The following is a 22,666-nucleotide window of genomic DNA, read 5'->3' as shown; positions in this document are numbered from 1 at the left end:
TGTGGCAATTTCCATACTTTTTTGTTGTTTACTGTGAATACATATTAATTGAGGCTTGAGGTTTGAGTTTTATTTACTATGATGAAATACCAGAAGAAAGTTACAGGTAGCACTGAAATTACTAACATTAGAAACTATTATTCCAATATATTTGCATACAACTTACATTTACATATACAAAAGGAGAGACAAAAAGAAAAAAATTGTCTTTAAAAATCTTCTGGATTGATTTATTTTTAATTTTAGTTAAAACATGTAAAAAGTAAAGAAACGCATTTCTCTGACTGAAGAGATTTAAAGCAGAAGAAAGGCCCCCGCACCTCCCCCCAAAAAAACTTCAGTGAAGTAATTCATTATTTATTGGTACTCCTTTATTCTAAAATATAGCTTCCTCTCTGTAACTATTTAATCCATCTAACTTCTCAAAGATAGTAATTCAGAAATAGTACAGTAGGAAGGCCCTTGTCTCATAAAAAAACGAACCTGGGTTTGGTCCCTGGCACCACTTATGACTCCCTCTGCCACTCCAGTAGTGATCCCTGAATGCAGGGCCAAGAGTAAGCCCTGCATGATGTGGCAAAAAAAACAAAACATAAATAACAATTTTTAATTGGAATTCAGTGATAACATTATTTTAAGGCAGAGATAATAAACTAGTAATGGGTAACTGTGGAAACTCACCAGCATTCCAACACCGACATAAACAGAATTAAGAAAAAACAAACCACTAATTTATATGCTCCATTGATGAATACATAGTATATTTATTTACATTTAGTGCCATTCTTGTCTGGAACCACTTAAATCTATAACAAAATACAAATAACTAAACACTACTTCTGGCAACTGTCTTTCACTATGTACTAGGATGCTGGGACAGTCACCCATCAGTTTTGTTTGGTGAAGAATCGCTTGATTTCATCTATCTATATCATTAAAACTTCTCATGTCAAAACACAAAGAAAATGCTAAGTGCATTGGCTTAGAACCCACTCCGGTATAACATATGTAAACCATATCCTGATAACAATTCTGGATTTTTATACAATGATGTTTATTTTCAAACTTCTGGGAAAGTTATTTTCTGATGAAAACCAGCAATAATTTGTTTTCCTCTTGTCTTTCCTGTAGTACCAATGAAGAAGTACTACTTTTTAAAAATCTATTTACTCTCCATGCAATCTTCCTCTCACGGTTCGGATTTTTAGGCTTGTCTCTGTTTTAACTTAGAAGTAATTTTCCTATTGTTTCCTTAAATAGTTTTTCCTCTCTAGTAAGAAGGAAAAATCATGGCCAGAGTGATAATACAATGGGTATGATAATTGCCTTACACATGGCCAACCCATCACTAGAATCCCTAAGCCCTACCTAGAGTGATCCTTTATAGTGCAGAACCAGGAGTAGACCCTGAGCAATGGTGGGTGTGTCCTACACTACCCCAAAAGAGAAGAGAAAAAGCTTGCAAACAATTTTCATATTTCCTTGAATTTCTGAAGCTCACTTATGTATCACTTTGAAGCCTGACAATGCCTAGAAATTAAAAAAAAACTGAAATTATAGTACACATTTAAAGAAATTAGATAAACATAAAATATTTATACATATAAATATTTTACACGTGAATTTAGCTACAACTTTTTAAATCTTCAATAGCATCTATAAACACACCCCAAGTCAACAATTTATTGATACCAACATAATGCAAGGCTAGCTTAATACTTAACATGTATACAAATTGGCAGATATAGTCATTTCTTCTCACACGATGCAGAGCTATTTAATGGGTAACAATCCTGAAGTAAATCTATATATATATAGTGACTAACAATTAATATTTTGGGATCTTAGCCTATGTCCAACTAACTTCAAGGAATAAAGCTCTTCCATATACATTGTAAAGGAGAGGCTAATCACTCAATTCTTATCTAATATTTTCATATTCAACCAGAGCTGACTATGTGTTAATTATAATATTTATTATTTAAAACTGTTGTGATTTTAGAACTGTTACTGATAGATTTGCATTAGGAGTAGAAAGAAAAAATAACCAAGTCATAAAATCCTAAGGCTGAATTGCATGGTCAATGCATTCTTAAACATATAGATAAATCAAATATTAGGATGGCATTATTAGAAAAGTTTTCCCATATGCCAAAACTGGTTTGCACTGCAACAGTTTGAAATATTTTTTCCTGAGCTATATAAATCACTCACAAATATCTGTTAGCAGTCTGTGCCTGCACTACTATCTTCCTATAATAGAGTCTGTTAATAGTTGGTAGTAATTTACTGTGTGGTGTGTTTCTTTAAACGGACAACTTCAATTTTATTCTCATATGCAAATACTGCTTGAAAATATAATTTTTAAAGTAAAGATAGGTTTCATTCTCCCTGTGTCTAAAAAATTCAAGCAAAAGAATAACACAATTTATTTGATCATAATTAAAGACCATGAAGAAAATAATGCAATGGAAAGCAAAGAATGAAACTGGACATTGTTTTTTGAATAAGAGAACAGACAACTATGGCATGATTTAATTTATAATTTGATTGGATAATAAACCGATTCTAAATTAAAGACAAACTCATATGGAAATGTTTGAATTTATGAGAAGAATCACAAGTTTTTCTAGACCCATATACATTACCAAAACTTTGACCTTAAACCCTAATGTTCTTGGCAAGCTTTCCCAAAGGTAAATGAATATGCCAGACTTTGTGGAAGATGTTTTTCATAGGTAGCTTTTGAATCCTTGCTTATATTCAATCACTTTCTTTAAATAAGGTTACACAGATTTAACCTTGGATAGTCAGAAGGACCTTTCAAAATGTTTTTAAGTTGAAACAAGGAATGTTAGGGGATGTTTCTCAATTTATTTCTCTAAAAATACATAATTTAAAGATTCTTTAAAGGATAGATATTCAACTATTTCAATTCTGAATCATCTTTAAACTGCCTTTTATATTTAACCTTCATCTATGGCAGTGTTATTGTCCTTCACATAGAACATCAGGAACAACATGCATTACAGTATCGTCATGGTTACTTACCAGTAAGTAAATTTAAGTAAATTTAAGGAATATGTAGGTAGTATAGTATTAACTGGACATAAAACAAAGCAGAAAGAGAGGAGTGGAACAGAGAATGGGGTTATAAAGAAAGTTTGGGCTAGATTGATAGTACAGTGGGTAAAGCACTTTTCTTGCACACAGCTGACTCAGATTTGATCTGAGACCCCATATGGTCCTCCAAGCTCTCCAGGAACGATACAGCTTAGGTCTTAGAACACAAATTGGCAGCAAAAAAATGTGACCAGGGGAAAAAACAGATTAAAAAGTTCAGGGTTTTCTAGATGTAGGGGCAACATGGGTAAAAACAGAATAGGAAACTCTCATACTATTACTCTGAACTTTAAGGATGCCTGTTGATTGGCTATGTCCAATGTCCCAGTCTCTGTTCTTAGTGTACTCATTGAATTTTGATATCCTTACTAACTGTTCTTAATATCTCTCGCAACTTAAAGAATAACTCATATGCTAAGAACGAGGGTGGGAGAGAAATATTATACTGAACAAACAGCCATCTTATGAGTTTATTTGGAGCTGCTCAGGTGAGAAAAAAGTTTGGAGACTCTGTGTATTTGCCTCCTTATGAGTTAGTCTCATTCTTTACTTGGTGCCAATCCAATTAGCATTGGACTTTAAATTCTACTCAAATGAACCAAAATCACAATTAATTAACTAAAGAGCTGAAAATGTTACCTAAATGACAGTCATCATTGTAGGGAGAATTGGTGGATTTATTTCAAATGAAAGGAGGATACATTCCACTTGAGAGCCTTTCTGGTGCACTATAGATGTACTCTTGCAAGTGTAAAAATGAAAAAGAGGGAAAGCAAGAAAAGGAGAGAATAAGAATACATTCCTTATTTACTGAACTGGTTAAGGTTTTTAATTACCCTAAAGTTCCATTTTAAAACAAAATTTAGTTCACCGTTAATCAAATAAAGGATACTATTGAATAAACCTCACTACTTTACCTAAATATGTAGAAACACTAACATGACTATTTAGCAAATGTGGTATATTTCATAATGTCATGATATCTACTGCACTGCTGCTATTCACAGCAAATGTGATCTTTCTAGAAAAAGTTATGCATTATTGAAATTAAAATCTGGTATAGGTCAAAAAGTGAATTTAGTGGCCTAGAGTCTTGACAAGCTGACATTTACTCGAGTTACTAAAACCCATCTAGAATAAGCAGTCTAGCTCTTGGACTGCGCTGCAGGGAAACAAGTTTAAATTGGAATGAATTTTCAGAACTGTTATATAGACTAAGTGTCTAGCACTGCCCATTACCTCCCCCAAGACCATGCCTCTACTCCCCTACCTATGACACACCCCACGTCATCTCTGCTTTCAAACTCACACAAGATGGCTTTATCCGAACATCTCTGTTGACATTAATGTCTGCACTTGATTAGGTTTTGTGCTGGTGGTTTTGAAACTTTAATTATCTGAAAAAAAACTTTACCAAATAAAAGCCCCACTCCCCCAATACAAGTTAAAAGAGTACAAAAGCTCTGTTTATACTTAAAGATGTGTGGTTTACCCCAATACAAATGTAATGGATTTACAATATGTATCTTGACAATAATACAAAAATTTACCTTTTTATCCAAGTAGAATTTCTCTTTAATTATTCTACATTTAGTACAAGATATTTTGGGTTACTTATTAATGATGCATAACACATTTCAATCCTATTTCCTCTTATAGTTGCTATATGGAAAACAGTTTTGCCAGCTCATAGTATTGTTTAAATAAAATGCAAAATAAAACTATTTAAATTCCTTCATAATCTATGTAAAGTTCTAAAATTACAACCAAATATTACAATATTAAAAATAATCATCTGGTGGCAGGTTGATCTTGTATCAAGAATAATAACCACAAGCTATGAATTCTATAATTGTAACAGAAAACTGGAATTTTAAATCAGATGTAATGACTCCTGGAGAGAAAATATGCACTACAAATTTTCTGCTAACAAAATACCAGGTACAAATATTTAATTAAAACACACTAAAAATTCCATTTATAATAGATGAACTAACAGAAAATATATAACTATCCTTAGACACAAAATTCACATCAGGGCTGTCTTACCAGTTCTCATCTGCTTCAGCACAATTTACATAACTAAAATGGGAAAAGGTGGAATTCCTTAAAATTTAAAAAAAAAAAAAAACTAGTGAAACTGCTGAAACTGCTGACATTTTGGACAGCTCCCGACTGATTTTTTTTTTCTTTTTCTTAAAAACAGTGATACTATTGTGTGTTACTTTCATTTTCTCGCCTTTGCCAGAAACCACAGTTTCTGTACTTTATTTCTGTTGTATTGTGTTTTGGGGTAAAAGACTACTCCAGCTGAAAAGATGACGGAACTACAAAGCAGGAAAGTGCTGGTCTCAGTTCAAGATCCCTCTCTGCGTCGAGCCAATTTTTATTTTACCAGACTGGAGCTGGCAAGCTGGGAGATGCCCTCTGCACTTCCATTCCCCGCAGCCACCGTATCGAACCATCAAAGCCTCTTTCCGCCTGCGCCAGGGTGGGGGCAGTTCGCTAGAGCCCAGGTAACTTTCCAAAACGGAGACTCCAACCAAGACAACGGACCACGCGTTTAAAAAAAAAAAAAAGGCCAAGAGTAACTTTGTGCGACCAGAGTAGGGGCCGAGGAACCACTGCCCTGAGCTGCGGAGACTCAGACTTTGGCCGGGCAGCACCACACATTGGCAGCAGCGCTGAAAATTCGCTTTCTGCGGAAAGCCTGGCGGCGTCGGTGGGACTCTCCCTTGGCTTTAACAGATAAAATAATTGAATGCAAAAATATCAAGGCGTTGGCACAAGAGCGGGCTTGGTCACACTTGCTTGCACTTGGCGATGATCTAGGTGGGTTGCCCAGGAGGAGCTGGAACTTTCTCGGAGGGCGGAGCCGCAGGGCAGAGGGTCGCTGTGCCCGCACGCCAGGCTGGGTCGCGGCCCGGAATTCCGAGGGTCCACCTGGACGCGCACCCCAGCTCCGCCCCGCTAGGATTGGGCTCTCGAGAAGCAGACCCCACCCCAGCCTTGCCCAGGAGCCGTCTCAGAGTGGGACATTCTCCATTCCCAATTCTGAGCTCCTGAAAAGTGCGGCGAGTTTCCTACAACAGGGCGTCGGACCTACAAAAGTCGCCACTCCCGCAAACGGGGTTTCACTCCCCCTCCGACTCTTTTCCTGCGCTTCTTTCTGCGCCCAGGGCCAACCCGGACTGTCCCCTCCCACGCCTCTCCCTCCCTCCGGCTCAAAGTGAGACTTTGGGGAGCTGCAGGGCAAGGCGACTGTCCCCTGACGCGCGAGATCCACAGCTCCCTCTTTTGATCTTTTCATCGGGGCACCAAAGTTCAATTTGTCCGGCTCCTGCTGAGCCACGGTGGACAGACCAGCGAGTCTAGGGAGCTAGCGCCCCCCGCCACTCCCCCGCCCCGCTGAGCTTGGAGCCCCCCATTCCCTCCACCCCGGCTCCAATTCCTAAAGGACGCTGGTTCACGCGACGGGGGACCCACGGCGCTCCTTGCAAAGTGACCCGAACCGCGGGCGCACACACACACGCACACTCACACACTGTCATCCCCGCGTTGTCAAAGTCGGCCGACGCGCAGCGGAGGACGCACGAGCAGGAGTGGCACGGCCACGGGCATCAGCGTCCCCGTGCGCGGTCCGGGTCCCAAACACCCTTGTGAGGGTGCCCCTGGCACAAAGAGCTTTGTAACCTCCCCTGAAGAGCACCCGAGTGGTCCCGGGGCCGCGTGCGCGCTGCCGGGCCGGACCTTACCGGCGGGGCGCGCGCTCTCCAGTCGCTCGGATTGCTCGCGGGCCACGGGGACGCCGCAACCAGGGTCCCGGAGATGCTGCTGCTGCTCCGCTACCGCTGCCCGGATCCCCGGCGCCAGCATCACTTCTCTGCCGCCGCCTCCTCCTCCACCTCCTCCTCTTCCTCCTTCTCCTCCTCCTCGTGCTCTGCTCTCTCGGCCGCCCCTCCCCGGCGGCCGCTTGCAGGACCGGCCGCGCTAGAGGCGCGGCGCAGAGGGGTGGGCAGCAGCGGAGGCGGCGGCGGCGGCGGCGGCGGCGGCAGCGGCGCCCGCGCGAGCTCGCCCGCCTGTACCCGCTCTCGCAGCCGCCGCGGCAGCCCGAGCACCCGAGCCCGGCTGCGCTTACCGGGAGACGGCTCCGGCCTCGGCGACTGACAACGGCCGGCAGCCAATCAGAGCCTCGCCCCGCGCGACGGGGGGAGACCAATCAGAGCGGAAGGCCCAAGGTTTTCCTCCGCCTTTGCTCAGCAGCCTTGTTTCCGGGAGAGGAGGCGAGGCTGCCGGGTTTGGGGATGGGGGGTGGCGCGTGAGGGGCGCGGGGTAGGCGGGGTGGGGGCGGGGGGAACTTTTGACCCGGGAACCGTAGGTGCCGGGAGCGACGTCCCTGCCGGGCCCTCCGAAGCTGGCCTGGGGAGGTTTCTGACCGCCCGGAGCATCCCGGGCTTGGCAGAAAAAAAGGTGTCCCGGGGTGTTGTGCGCCGGGAGCCCCAGGCTGGAGGTTCAGAGTCTCGGCATCCCGGTGCGAGCGATCGTGGGACCTGAGGACGCTCAGCGCGGCTGGAGGAATCCCAGGAGGAGGTCTCCGTCTGGAAGGAATCACGCGAACAGTCACCAGACAGCGCCCCCGTCCTCCTTCCTAGGGCACTTGGGAGGAGTGGTACTTGTGAGCCCGCCGACCGCTCCTCCGAGCCTCGGCCCGGAAGTGTGCCGAGCTCGCCAGGAGGCGCTGGGAGAAACATTCCCAAAGTTGGAGGGACAGAGGACGGTCCCTCCAGATATACCACTCCCCCGCCTTCTCTCTGTGGCGCGTGCACACACCCGCCGCAATACCCTGAGAAGCAACGAGCTCAGACAAGCAACAGAGCCGGTTTTTCTTTTTCTTACTTGAAGATGTAGAGAGGGGTGTGCATGTTCCACCAGAGAGGAGTGTGCGTGCCTGCGGTTGTAAGGGTCCCACCAGAGAGCTACGGTGATTTAGCAAGAAAAGGAGAAAAAAAAAAGGAAAAGTGACATACTCTTTTCCCACACCACTATCTCCTCCAAACTGTAATGATCTACCCTGGTAAAGCAATTTAAGTCTCTTCAGTGCAAAACATGTCTAAATGGTCCAACTCCTAAAAAAAGTTCCTGGAAAAAAGTAAACTAAGCTCAACATGAGGCTTTAATAGTAAGTGCCCTCTCTTGGGGAACGTTTATACCAATGTTACAAAGCTGTCAGGGTGAAAAATGGATGCATGTAAAGCAAATATCCAGTTGCCAGACTAGTAGTTGGGATTCAGTGTGCTGGACATGCTGCTACAATTGTTTCTAGTTAGGTGTTAAGTGATCCTTTTCTGTTTTGCAATAATCACCTATTTCTTCATTTACCTCTCTCTTAAGATAATTTCTTATATTCTGTGATACCCAAAATAAGTGCTGCCTAAATTTCATGAGTATTATATGGAATATTTGATCAGAGTCAAAGTTATGTAATTTCAGCTTTGCTACTAGAAAATGTCTGTGTATCTACATCGTTCTTTGTAATTTTCTTCTCCCTTTTCAGACTTAATCATTCTAGTTTGGGAGCAGGATCACCTCTCTGTCTCTCTCTCTGTTTCTCTGTTTCTCTGTCTCTCTCTCTCTCTCTCTCTCTCTCTCTCTCTCTCTCTCTCCCCCCCCTCCTTAAGAAACCAACAGTGCTAAAACATACATAGTGATGCAAAAGCTAAAAGCAGAGATGCACCCTATCACTTTAATTTTTCCTTCTTCCCTTCCCTGGTTTCCACTGCAGTGGGTAGTTCACACTTGAATCAAGTGCTCCAGTACTTATTCTGGAGCAGCTGAGCTCCTGATAGAAGAAACACTAGGATGGAGATGTTTATACTGAAGATCAAACTTGGTGCCAAGGTCTCAGTGATGGCGAAACAGGTGCTCTACTACTGAGCTATTTCCACATAACCCCTTTGAATTTTTAATCTAAATAATTTTTGTGTAGTTTTGTTTATCAATATTGTTTGCTTTTTTATTATTGTACTATATTAAATAACATCAATACCTAATTAGCTTTATGAGGTTATCAATAGAGAAGTGGAGTTTGGCTTTGACAGAGAAAGAAAAGAGTGTCTTATTCACATTTGATAGAGAAACAGGAGTTGATACTTGAAAATGTACAAATACTAAAACTTAAATCTTAAATTGGAAATGTCTAATTAAATAACAATCTAGATCTCTGAAAGGAGATAAATTTAGAATGTTTTTTGTCAAAATACTAATCTTGACTGAAGAGGGTATGTAAAATATGAATTTATCAAACTTCAGAATGTTGTAGGCTATTTAGGAAATTGGGCCGAAGCGATAGCACAGCAGGTAGGGTGTTTGCCTTGCACATGACTGACCCAGGTTCAATTCCTCCGCCCCTTTTGGAGAGCCCTGCAAGCTACTGAGAGTATCTTTGCCCGCTTGGCAAAGCCTGGAATGCTACCCGTGACGTATTCGATATGCCAAAAACAGTAACAAGTCTCACATTGGAGACATTGCTGGTGCCCGCTCAAGCAAATGAGAGGACAGTGCCACAGTGCAGTGCTACACATATACAGATATCTATATAATCATTCTAACTAAAACGATTTCCTGCCAACTTTATTCCAACATCTAGTACTTTTTCATGTTATCATTATTTTGCAACAAACAATTTTGAAAATATAATAGCCCTATGGACCATAATCTTTAACAATTAAAATAATTTAACGACAATATCATAAAAGCAGGGCTGGAGCAATAGCACAGTGGTAGGACATTTGCCTTGAGAGCAGCCAGCCTGGTGAGCCAGGTTCAATTCCTTTGTCCCTCTCAGAGAGCCCAGCAAGCTACCGAGATTATCTCACCTGCACGGCAAGCCTGGCAAGCTCCCCGTGATGTATTGGATATGCCAAATACAGTAACAACAAGTCTCAAAATGGATACGTTACTGGGTCCGCTCAAGCAAATTGATGAACAACAGGAAGACAGTGACAGTGATCATAAAAGCAATAAAGGTAAAGGTAAAGGCCCTCTCCCGTTGATCGTCGATTTGCTTGAGCGGGCCCAGTAACGTCCCCATTGGAGACTTTGTTGTTACTGTGTCTGGCATATCGAATACTCTCGGTAGCTTGCCGGGCTCTCCGAGAGGGTTGGAGGAATTGAACTCGGGTCGGCCATGTTGGCCGCTTGTAAGGCGAACGCCCTACCCGCTGTGCTATCGCTCCAGCCCTCATAAGATGGTGAACTATGCCTGGGCAGGGCGAATCCAGAGGAAACTCTGGTGGAGGTCCGTAGCCGTCCTGACGTGCAAATTGGTCGTCCGACCTGGGTATAGGGGCGAAAGACTAATCGAACCATGTAGTAGCTGGTTCCCTCCGAAGTTTTTCTCAGGATAGCTGGCGCTCTCGCACGACCACCCACGCATAAAAGCAATATGTTAAAGAAATTCAATAGTGTACATACAGATATAATAGTAACATCTCATACTATTAGTGTTAAGTATGTAAAGATCTGAGTATAAAATACCGTACAATTAATAAGTCACTAAGATTGAAAACCATGAAATAGTTCAAATCAATAATGATATAAGTCAATAAAAAATTAAATAGATTAAAATATTGCATGTTGATGTTAGGCGTTATGCATTGCTATAAATTTTGTGTGCTGTGTTTGACGGAAAGTCCAATATTAACTATGTGACTAATTATATTTAAATAGCTTTTCTGTTTCTTTTCTTTCACTTATTTATACCTTATCACATATAAGTATTCTGTATCATATGTAAGTAATTCTGTGTTCTCCCCATAGAATGAGAAAACTCACTCAATTTGTTAATGTAGAAAATTTTCTTTGGCATGACTTAATCAATAACTACTTGCACGGTCTTAACAATATTTAAAATAATTTTATAGTAAATGATGCAAAAATCCATATCAAGGATGGAAAATGAATATTTCATTAGTCAGTTCCAACAAAAGCTACAAATATCAGAGAAAAAACTGAATAGAAAAAGAAAGAAATCAGTCTAGTTTCAGCTCTACATGGTGAGTAATCTCAGGTCAGTCATTTGAAACTTTCCCAGCGTCCTTATCTGTAAAATAAGAATTTAAAACAAAATAAGTCTTTTTCAGATGTGAGGATTGATTTATAATTGGAAATTCAAACCATAACGGGCTTTCTTGCAGAAAAGTCTTTCCAAAATTTGGTAGAAATCTGGAATGTAATGATAATTTTGCCATTTTTGTAAGCTTGCTTTAATTCTCAAATGCCCCATCCATTAAGGATCCATAGTACCTATTTCTACAAATACACAATAAGTTCCAATGAATGTCATTGACCAATTTTACAATAAATCAACTATCAAGTGTACTTTTTTTGATGTTTAATGAGAATATGTTTTCCCACTGTTCTTTCCATCTGCCACTTCCAATTTGATATAAATGTTTAAGTTTAGAAAACTAACAGTTTAAATGAAGTACAACATATTAATTTTAATATTGGATGGAAAAAATGTGCCTATAATAAAGCTATTTCCCGTGTGGGATAGGAGTATACTGGGGTTGTTGGTGGTGGAGAATGGGCACTGGTGAAGGTATGGGTGATTCATTGTATGACTGAGACTTAGATACGAAAGCTTTGTAACTGCTCTCATGGTGATTCAATAAATAAAATTATAAAAAATGAAATAAAAAGTAAGGTGGAGTTCATGCACAATTCAATCAGCTAATCAGTGGCTGAATAAATAGCAGTACTCCTACATGAAAAAAAAAGGTATTTCCCAAAAAAGTTAAATTATTTATATAATTCCAAACACATAAAATCCCGTTTTTATATTTAGAACTCGAAGACATCTTTTGCTTTTTTCATTTCGGTTGTTTTGTTTTGGGGGGTTATTTTATTTTATTTTTGCTTTTGGCTTCTGGGCCACACCACCAGTGCTCAGATCTTTCTCTCGTTCTGTACTAAGAGATCATTCCTGGCAGACTCAGAGAATTGTATGTGGTGTCCAGGATCAAACCTAGGTTCACCAAATGCAAGGCAAATGCTCTACCCACTGTACTACTGCTCTGGCCCCTCTTACCCTATCTTTAACAATGTAATGTTAACCATAGTCAGATTGATGTTTGCTAAATAAATCCTTTTCTTGTTAAATGATTAGACAGAGTGTTGGAGCGATAGCACTGTGGGTAGGGGTTTGCCTTGCACGCGGCCAGCCCGGGGTTCGATTCTCAGCATCTCATATGGTTCCCCAAGCCAGGATTAATTCCTGAGTGCATGAGCCAGGAGTAACCCCTGTGTATTGCCAGGTATGACCCAAAGGCAAAAAAAAAAAGATTAGACAGAAAATATAATTTATACCAATCCCTATATTTTTTTCTCTCTACTTTCTCTCTCTAGCTCATACACGTGCATCAGTAAACAGAATAAAATTACTCATCAAAATACGATACAAAATTCCAAGCTGATGTTCAGATTCTATATTGTTCCCACCATGTCATATCCCTCCTCCCTCACCCCACCCCCATGATTTGGTAGTAACCAATGGAAAAGAATCACTGAAAGAGAATTTGAAGAACATCCAAGGACAATGTGTAGACAAAGCAAAAACCCTAGAAGACAAGGGAAAAAGTGAGGATGGTATTTTTTAGGAGGAGGAATAGCAATAAAATTCAATCAAAACTCTACAAAGAAATTACAAGAATTTTAGTATTGTGAAATACAAGGAAATATATGTGTCTATAGAACCCAAAGCTGAGCCCTAACAATTCTTGACTGTACAGCTAACTAAGAGACTTGATTAAGAAAAAATTCTGGTTTCATTTGTGTTCATATTGCTCCCAGCAGTATACATGGTTTTTCTCTCTCATTTTTTTAAAAATTGGCTTTGGTCCACACACAGCAGTCCTCAGGGGCTACTTTCAGCTCTGTATTCAGGAGTTGTTCCCAGTTGAGTTGAGTGGCCATGTGCCGGGTATTTAACTCTAATGTCCTGTATGCAAAGTATGTGTTCAGCCTGTTAAACTTTTCCACTGGCCTCTGGTTTCTTTTGAAGGATAGAGTATAGTGATCAGGATAAAATAATTTAAGATGCAGAATGGTGAAATGATAGTTCAAGTGGGTATATTTCTGTTAAACAGATTTCCCCTATTATCCTAGAGTATCCCGTGAAACTTGTATAAGACAACATGCAATAAAGAAGGGAAGCAATTAATCATTTGACCCAGCAATACCACTCCTGGGAATATATCCCAGAGAGGCAAAAATGTATAGTCGAAGTGACATCTGCACTTGTTTGTTCATTGCAGCACTCTTTACAATAGCCAGAAACTGGAAGAAACCTGAATGCCCAAGAACAGATGACTGGTTAAAGAAACTTTGGTACACCTACACAATGGAGTACTATGTAGCTCTTAGAAAAGATGAAGTCATGAAATTTACATACAAGTGGTACAATATGGAAAGTATCATGCTAAGCGAAATGAGTCAGAAAGAGAGGGATAGACATAGAAAGATTGCATTCATCTGGGGGATATAAAGTAACAAAGTATGAGATTAATACCCAAGAATAGCTGAGATCAGCACCAGGAGGATTACTCCATAACTTAGAGGCCAGCCGGGTATCCTAGAGGAAAGGGCTGTTCAGATAGAGAAGGGAGCACCAAATAAAGGATGTTTGGAGGATCCTCCCAGGAGGGGAGATGCATGTAGAAAGTAGACTATGGACTGAACATGTTTGCCACTCAATGCCTCTTTTGCAGACCACAACACCCAAAAGGAGAGAGAGAACACAGGGGATTGCCCTGCCACAGAGACAGGGGGGATGGGGGGATGGGGGTGGGAGGGATATTATCCATGGTGGTGGAAAATGGGCACTGGTGGAGGGATGGGTATCTGATCATTGTATAATTGAAACCAAAGCACAAAAAATTGTAAATCTACAACTTAAAAAAAAATAAAATAAAATAAAGGGAAAAAAAAAATCTAAAAAAAAAAATAAAAAAAAATAAAGAAGGGAAGCAATTAACATTGATTTATATGTAAAATATCTGCCTTTGGTGTAATGGCAAAAATGCTCTTTGCATTTCTTCAGTTTATAAAAAATAGTATAACCCAAACATTTAAAAACAATACCTGTATTAGAAAAGAGTTATGTTAAAGTTCAATACAGAGGTAGAATACTGTATAAACATCTTGAGTCAATATAAGCTTTCATAGAGCACTAAATTCTTAAGTATTGCCATTAAATAAAATGTATCTACAATGATAAGTGCTATATCATTGAATATATTTTATAGAAATAAAAATCAGACAAAATATTTTCTTAAATTTTTGGGTTACACCCAAATGTGACCCAAACTTCTGACTGTATTCAGAGATCACTCGGGACAGAGTAAGGGGGACCACATGCAGTACAAATAAGTGCTTCACTCACTGTATTTCTTCAGTCCAAAGCCAATATATGTATTTATCCTGTAGGAACCATCTTCAATTTATATTATTTACAATTGGGTTATATGCTTGAGTAAGAGAACCTAATCCCCTTTATGATTTTTCCTATTTTTCCCTTTAGTTTTATTCTCTAAAGAACAACTGCATATTACATTGGTCAAGCATGAAATAGAAAACTGGAAATAAAATGAGTGGTGTGTGTAGCTTGTATGTGTGCAAAAACAGGAATTGGGGAGACTGGGAAGGAGAAACAGTGGGTGCAGTTAGAAGGCAAGAAGGAGCATCTACCAATTCTTTGTACAATAATACTCTATGCTTTTATTAATCTTTCATAATGTATAAAAATTAAATTTATAAAACTAGTGACTTCTGTGTTGCTACAACAGAATATTAAGTACCTATTGCATTGTTCAGAGCACAGTAAATGTTTGATGAAGAAAATATTAGTGCACATATGTTTGAAAGAGTTCATTTGGTTATGGGAGTTGGTATGCTGCTAAAAGTTAAGAACTAACTCATACTGAACATGATTCTGGCAATTATGACTGAATCAAGTTTATCTAAATGAAAAATTTACATGTTGAATATTTTTAAGAGTTTATCAGGAGTGTTGGTTAAATCACACCTCAGGTGGGTACATTTTTTTCTTAAACTGAATCTTCATTTTCTTGTAGCATTGCAGCCCTTCAGCCATTCAAGAATATTTGTTTTGGATTTTGTTTGTTTGTTGAGGGAGGAGGAATCTGGGCACCCCCTGGAAGTGCTGAGAGGTCGGCACAGGTTCCGTTTTTAGGGATCATTTCTGGCAGTGCTATGGGACCACATTTGATGGAGGGGATCAAACTAGAGTTGGAATCGTGCAAGATGAGCACCTTCAACTAAATGCAGCCCAGAATTTTAACGAATTCACAGGTGTTTTAAGATGATTAGGATTCATGCCTAAAGAATGATCCTACAAGGTGCTAATCAAAGGTCAAAACTGAATTGTCAGTGGCTGGGTCTATTGCAGCTAATAAGATGAATCATCATTAGCTTTTACTGATACCAAGTCATGCAAGTCAGTGAAGTTCATACAGAAAGAGAAATTTGGATCAATAAGACTTTATGCTACCATGCAGCTTGATAATAACTTTCTGCAAATTAACTTTGTAAAGCTTTTTGCGTCCACAAAATATTTTCTCTTCTGAAAGCCTGCCTTAGTTTGTGTTCCTATTGTGGAAGACTAACCCACAGTGTTTTCTTTCAGTAATTGTTTTCTGGTTATCATATTCCTGTGAAGGTTGGTTGCATGAGCACTTTATATTCAGGAAACTCTGGTATCTAAGAGTGGACTAATATTTTAATGCAACTTTAATATCTTAAATATATGTCTCTAACTACAGTACTCAGTTACAAGCACAGTTTTGGACATTGTTTGTGTTCTGCTGATACACTCTGACTATTGACCTGATGATGCTAGGGGGAGACCTGCCATACTGTTCAGTTGGTAAGTGAAGCAAGCAAGCTATACTGCTCCTGTTTTATCACATGTTGACAACCCAGAGACCCAGTGAGTGCGCTGAGACACCTTTCCATTCACAGGGGGAAATATAAGAAGCTTATACATCTCAGCGTAGAAGACCTTAAAAATACCCAACGAAAGATTTCGTCCTATTATATAAAAATCAAGAATTTTCAGGCTTTAATGTAAACCAGGGAGTTAAGTGCATATGTTATGGGCATAATACCATAGAATGTAAGCTATTTTTTCATGTAGTCTCAGTTATTCCCATCTGTGTTTAGCTTCTATTCCTTTACAAATAATTTTCACTCCAAAATTTGTTAATTTGTACTGATCTCTGTGTCTCTGTGTCTGTCTCCAATTAAACTATTTCATTTTATCTAAAAAACATGGTAATAATTGTCTCTGGTTTGTACTGTCTCAACATTTTTATTGAGATTTTAAGGTGTATACACTTAATCACTTAATCACTTAACTTCCCATTAGTCATCGATTTGCTCGAGCGGGCGCCAGTAACATCTCCATTTGTCCCTGTCGTGTGCTAGTGTAGCCCAATGGCATCTGTTCGCTCTGGGATCATGAAGAGCCTCAAACCGATCGTTCATGATCTTCATGAAGAAGTCTGACCATCTTGTAGGTGGGCGGCCACGTGGTCTTTTGACATCCCTGGAATCCAGTCAGTAACAGCTCTAGTCCAGCAGTCGTCTTTAAATCTCATTACGTGACCGGCCCATCTGATTTTTGACACCTTGGCAAATGAGACAGCGTCCCTGATTCTTGATCGTCGACGGATGTTGGAACTCCGGATTTTTTCTCTCATTTGAGTGAAACGTGATATTCCAAGCATAGCTCTTTCTATTCTTCTTTGGGAGACCTGAATAGCGTTCTCATCCTGTTTGCGTAGGGCCCAGGTCTCTGAGGCATATGTTAATGCAGGAAGAACAGTGGAATCAAAGAGCTGTGCCTGGAGCCGGAGGTTCTTCGTCCTCTTAGCTATTTCTTCAACATTCTTGAAGGCATTCCAAGCCGCTCTCTTCCTCCTGCGCAGCTCGGGTGCCAGGTCATTCATCATGTTGACTTCTCGACCTAGGTATACATAGCTGTTGCATTCGGAGATGGTCATTCCGTTGAGAGCGAATGGGGTGTCAGGAACGAGACTGTTTCTCATAAACATTGTCTTCGTAAGATTCAGCTGTAGTCCTACCTTTCCACACTCACGGTCAAAGTCGGTCAGCATTTGTGCTGCTTGGCTGATGTTTGGTGTTATTAAAACAATGTCATCAGCAAAGCGGAGGTGGTGTAATGCCGACCATCTATCTTCACTCCCATTCCAGTCGTCGCATGATGTTCTCGAGGGTGCCACTGAAGAGTTTCGGTGAAATGGTATCACCCTGCCGAACCCCTCTCCTGACATCAACGATCACTTCTTTGTAGAATGGTGTATACAGTGTTTTGATTTCCTCTCTTAATTATACTCACCAGTTAGATCTATATAGTACTTGACTTGAGTACTTCAATCTTAGAAAAGTAATTCTGATTATTATCAAGTATGCATCAATTGAGACCTAAATTACAAATATTTGTAACAAGAAAATTTCCAAACATAAAAGAATAAAATAAACCAGTTTCACAAAATGGTACAGTTAAATATATTTATTCACAAATATTTCAGTATTCCTACTAAGTTCTATAGAAACATATTACCTACAATTAATGTTAGTAAATGCACTGGAACGATAGCACAGCAGTAGGGTGTTTGCCTCGCACACGGCCGACCCAGCCAACCCAGGTTTGATTCCTCCTTCTCTCTCAGAGAGCCTGGCAAGCTACCGAGAGTAACTTACCCGCATGGCAAAGCCTGGCAAGTACCCCATGATGTGTTCGATATGCCAAACATCGTAACAACAAGTCTGACAAGGGAGACATTACTGGGCCTGCTCGAGCAAATCAATGAACAATGGGAGGACAGTGCTGCAGTGCTACAGTGTATAGGAAACACTTTACCATCTATTCACACTGGTTGATTAGCTCTCATAAAGGCAATGGTCTCTGATTTTGAAGTCTCAGGTGCAAATATACTCTGAATAAACACAATGATAAGACATATGCCATATCCATCCCTATTAGAAGTGATTGATTAACCTAGGGTTAAATTCCATAATCATGTATACCAGAGATGTCATAACACAATAACCCATAGATGCTATAGACCCTGGAATATGAAAGCACCAGCTCAAATTTCAAGTGCAAGATAATTTCCAACAGCTGGTATTAGTGTTAGACCTTAAGTCCTCTTTGTTAGCTTTAGTGTATGAGGATAAGAATAACATGATTTTCTAGAAAGTAATAGTATAATCACATAAAGCACAATTTTACAGTAGTCAAAAGAAGACCATTTTATTTATGTGTGTGTGTGAGGTACCACTTTTTGTTTGACTTTTAATGAGCAATTAATGCAAATTAACCATTAATGTATTAGGTCCATATTCACCAATATGGAGAGACTAGTATACAGTGACATAACACAAGGGAGATCTATATTTTTTTAGATTTCTCTGGTTATTATAGAGTAACAGGGGCATGATGAGTGGTGGTTTGTTAAAAATAAAATGTAGCATTGTCCTCCCGCTGTTAATAGATTTGCTCGAGCAGGCACCAGTAATGTCTCCATTGTGACACTTGTTACTGTTTTTGGAATATTGAATACGTCATGGGGAGCTTGCCAGGCTCTGCTGTGCAGGCGGAATACTCTTGGTAGCTTGCCAGGCTCTCTGAGAGGGATGGAGGAATTAAACCCAGATTGGCCGCATGCAAGGTAAACACTCTACCGCTGTGCTATTGCTCCAGCCCAAATATTTAATGGAAGCATGGTTTGGAATACCTTGGAAAACTCAACCACAAAACATAGGTAGGTAATATCATGGAAGGTATCATGGTAATATCATGGAAGATGCTAGCATGCTAGTATTTTTCTTTCTAAGCAATAAAGTACTTAAGAACAGAAATTCTGGAAACAGATCAACCTGAGCTAAAAAATTTATGTCTACCTCTTAAGAGATGTGTGATCTAGCTCTGTTCTTAAACATTTATGCTTCAGTTTCCTCATTTGAGTAAAATCAAATAAGAACGGCAAGCTACCCGTGACGTATTTGATATGCCAAACACAGTAACAAGTCTCACAATGTTAGTGGGCCCACTCGAGCAAATCGATGAACAACAGGAGGACAGTGACAGGGAGAGTGACAGTTTTTAATATATTTAAATATAACCGCATATGGCTATATAGATAATGATCATTATTAATCAAGATACTTGAGACGATGACGCTAGGGAAACTGTACAGCCAAGGCAGTTGCCTTGTACATATTTTGTCCAGGTTTGATATGCAGGACCCCATGTAGTCACTTGAACCCCATCACAAGTGATCACAAGTGAGTGCAAATCCAGGAATAAGCCCTGAGCACTGCTGGCTGTGCCCCTAAAATAAACAAACAAAACAAAAACAAAATGATACTCAAGAGCAGGGGCTGGAGTGACAGCACAGTAGGTAGGGCGTTTGCCTTGCGGGCAGCCAACCCAGGTTCAATTCCCAGCATTTCGTATGGTCTCCTGAGCAATGCCAGCGGTAACCCCTGTGCCTCACTGGGTGTGACCCAAAAAAGCAAAAAAAAAAAAAAAGATATCCAAGTACTTGATTTATCTGAATTTTTTATATTGTTTCAAAACCCTGAGTTTCAAGCTTTTGTGTATACTTTCCTACCAAATAGACAGATTTCTTCACTGCAAGAGAATTTAGGGACCATTTAACTTCCTTTCATTTCTGGAAGTCTCATCTACAGTATTTTTTAAGAAAGTTTTCCCTCAACGGATAAACTCCAATATACTAATGGCTCAATGCAATGAAATTTTATTTTCACTTATTCTTGTTCTACTGATATAGTGAAGATTAAGAAGAAACAGAGGTTTGTTCTGCACAATAATTCCATTTCTTTGAATCTTCTAAATGTAGCTTTCAAAATGAATTGAGAATTAACATCTAAAGAAAGATAAATATGAAAGCATGACATGCATCATTTCCAAAGATACTTTGTTGGCATAAACTCAAAGATATGTCCGCCTTATCTGCAAAGGAGTCTGAGAACACATTCTAACTGTACTTAGAGAAAAGAGAACTCTTTTAATGCTTGTAAGTTTCTTTCATAGATTATCCTTTTTTGCTCACCATGTTCAGAAAGATAAATCAATTCCTACCATTGTTCATACAACTCAAAACCAAGATATTTTTGTACAACCATTATTTTTCATCAAAATATGATGTACTTCCTCATAAACTACAAAATGATAGACAACCAGATCACTAGGTCACCCAAGTTTCCAGGCCTCTGTTGTTTTGCAGAGAAGGAAACTTGCATGCAACTTCCTAAAACTGTGTGCTTTGAATAGACAGTGAATTCCTGTGGTTTTATCAGTGTAGTTTAGTGGGCTTAGTGCCCTTCATATCCCAAACTATTCATGGAAACCCAAAGAAGTCTGAGTAAGTTTTGCAGATGCAGGTAAATGAATTCGGTCTGAGAAGTACTCCCTCACCACATACTTTCTGATCAGATTGAAAATAGGATGATCATAGGAATGAAGGGGACTACGAGAGACTCTGTGCTCAGAGTAATCCTGACACTACAATTACTCTCTCCTCCCACTTGACATATCTCTCTGAACCCACTTGCCATATCACCCCATTTCTCTCTACATAGCCAGAGGACTGGAGTAGAGGGTGGGGATGGGGGGAAAGACTTTAAAACTTGAGCCACAGCATACTATAAAAACAAAACAAATGCCAAAAATGGTTAAATCCAGTAAAATAAAAAAAGATGAATTTTTGAAACAAGTGTTAATGATATAGAAATGAAGTCAAGTGTATTGAAATGCAAAATAGCTACTAAAATAAAAAGAAATTAGATACAAAATACACTAACACAAAAATACATATTAGCAAAATAAGAAAGGAGATGCAAAAGGAGAAAGGGTTTCAAGAGAGATTGAAGTTATATGTGTAGAAATAGATAGTGGATATTAAAAGTACACAATGAATTTTTTAAAACTTTCATGTAAAGCATAGCATATAGCTTCAATCTGGCAAAAGAAGCAACAGAATAATTCTAGTAATGTAGATAGAAGAGGAAAAAAAAGCAGATTTTGAAGAAATAAAAAAAAGAAACTGTATAATAAAGTTTAAACTTCCTTAGAATATAGAAAATAAGGCTAACGGGTATATAAGAAGGTCAAGAAACAAAGGGAGAAAAGTTCACATTTAAATGTACAATACTTGACATAACAACTAAGGAAAGTAGTAATCATAGAAATCCACCCTATGTGAATATAAAAAGATAAAAACAAGGGAATAGACAATGAATAAAGAAAATAAACACTTGTACTCTGTCAACAGAACTGATGTTGCTAAGGTGAGGTTGGGAGAATGAGTGGACAGAATTGGGTAAGGGAATAGGACCAGATGGGACCAATGGGCTGTGTAGAAAAATATTGGCATTTGGGTAGTTGTGTTGCAGTTGTATTGTATATTTCCAAAGTATAAATATTAATTATATCATAAGCCATTTACCTCATTTAAAAGATAAATAGATATGATAACATTAAAAATGAATTCTCCCACACACACTTCATTCTTTTTCTGAAAAGAGGAATGTGTTTATCATTGGTTAAGTTACAGGATGGTAACTGGATCCAGTCCCTAAAAGAAAATTAGAATATGATTAGGTCTCCACGGTAAGTACCACTAATTTAATTTCTACTGTTTATCTCGCATACAGATTTGCATGTTGAGAGTTCTTTTTGAGGGCCTGCAGGGAATCACACCTGGCAGTGCTCAGAGGCCACTTCTGGCAGTGTGCAGGGGCCATATGCAGAATGAGGGATCAACCCAGGGGAGGCTGTGTGCAACATAAGCACCTTACCCCTGTACTGTCTCTGCAGCCCATCTTAGAGTTCATAATGCATAGCTTTGTACTTATGAAGAACCCATTTTGAAATGTCAAATGACTTAACGTTTCTTATAAGCTCAATGTGATTTTGCTCCAGCGACTTCTCTGTATCTTATTCACCCCACTTTCCCCCATTTTCCACTCATCCTCAAACAGGGTGGTATCCCCTCATTCGCTCATGCAGGAGAGCCCCACTCTAGCCAGGGGGTTGGTAGCTTTGCTCCTTCTGCCTGATCAGCACTTCCCTAGATATCGGACAGGCACATTTAGATATCTGTGTGGATAAAGAAATTCCTCATTTCTTTCAGATCACTCCTTAAATACCACCTGCTGAGAGAGCTCTTTGCTAATCACACATCATCAAGGAAAAGGTCACATTCCTAGTCAAACTTTCTTCAAAACACTTAAGCATCTAACATATTATGTAATGTATAAAAATATTTTTTGTTTACTGATCTTTCTCTGGGCTGGAGCGATAGCACAGCGGGTAAAGGTGGTTGCCTTGCATGCAGCCAACATGGCTGACCCGAGTTTGATTCCTCCGCCCCTCTTGGGAGCCCGGCAAGCTACCGAGAGTATCTTCCCT

At 39.7% G+C, this 22,666-nt stretch overlaps 1 protein-coding gene across 1 annotated transcript in view; it reads right to left on the bottom strand.

Moving 5' to 3' along the window:
* The window catches only part of B3GALT1 (beta-1,3-galactosyltransferase 1), a 644,281-nt gene extending 637,116 nt beyond the window's left edge, over window positions 1-7,165 (bottom strand). Inside the window, exon 1 of the mRNA XM_056110364.1 lies at window positions 6,879-7,165. The gene's annotated coding sequence lies outside the window, so the exon portion shown is untranslated. The remainder of the gene's footprint in view (window positions 1-6,878) is intronic.
* Between the last annotated feature and the right edge of the window lie 15,501 nt (window positions 7,166-22,666).

The sequence above is a fragment of the Sorex fumeus genome, unplaced genomic scaffold (assembly GCF_029834395.1).
Source record: "Sorex fumeus unplaced genomic scaffold, SorFum_2.1 ptg000009l, whole genome shotgun sequence".
NCBI classification, from domain to species: Eukaryota; Metazoa; Chordata; class Mammalia; order Eulipotyphla; family Soricidae; genus Sorex; species Sorex fumeus.
Note: the sequence above shows the minus strand (reverse complement) of the source record. Positions and strands in the feature narration are given on the sequence as shown.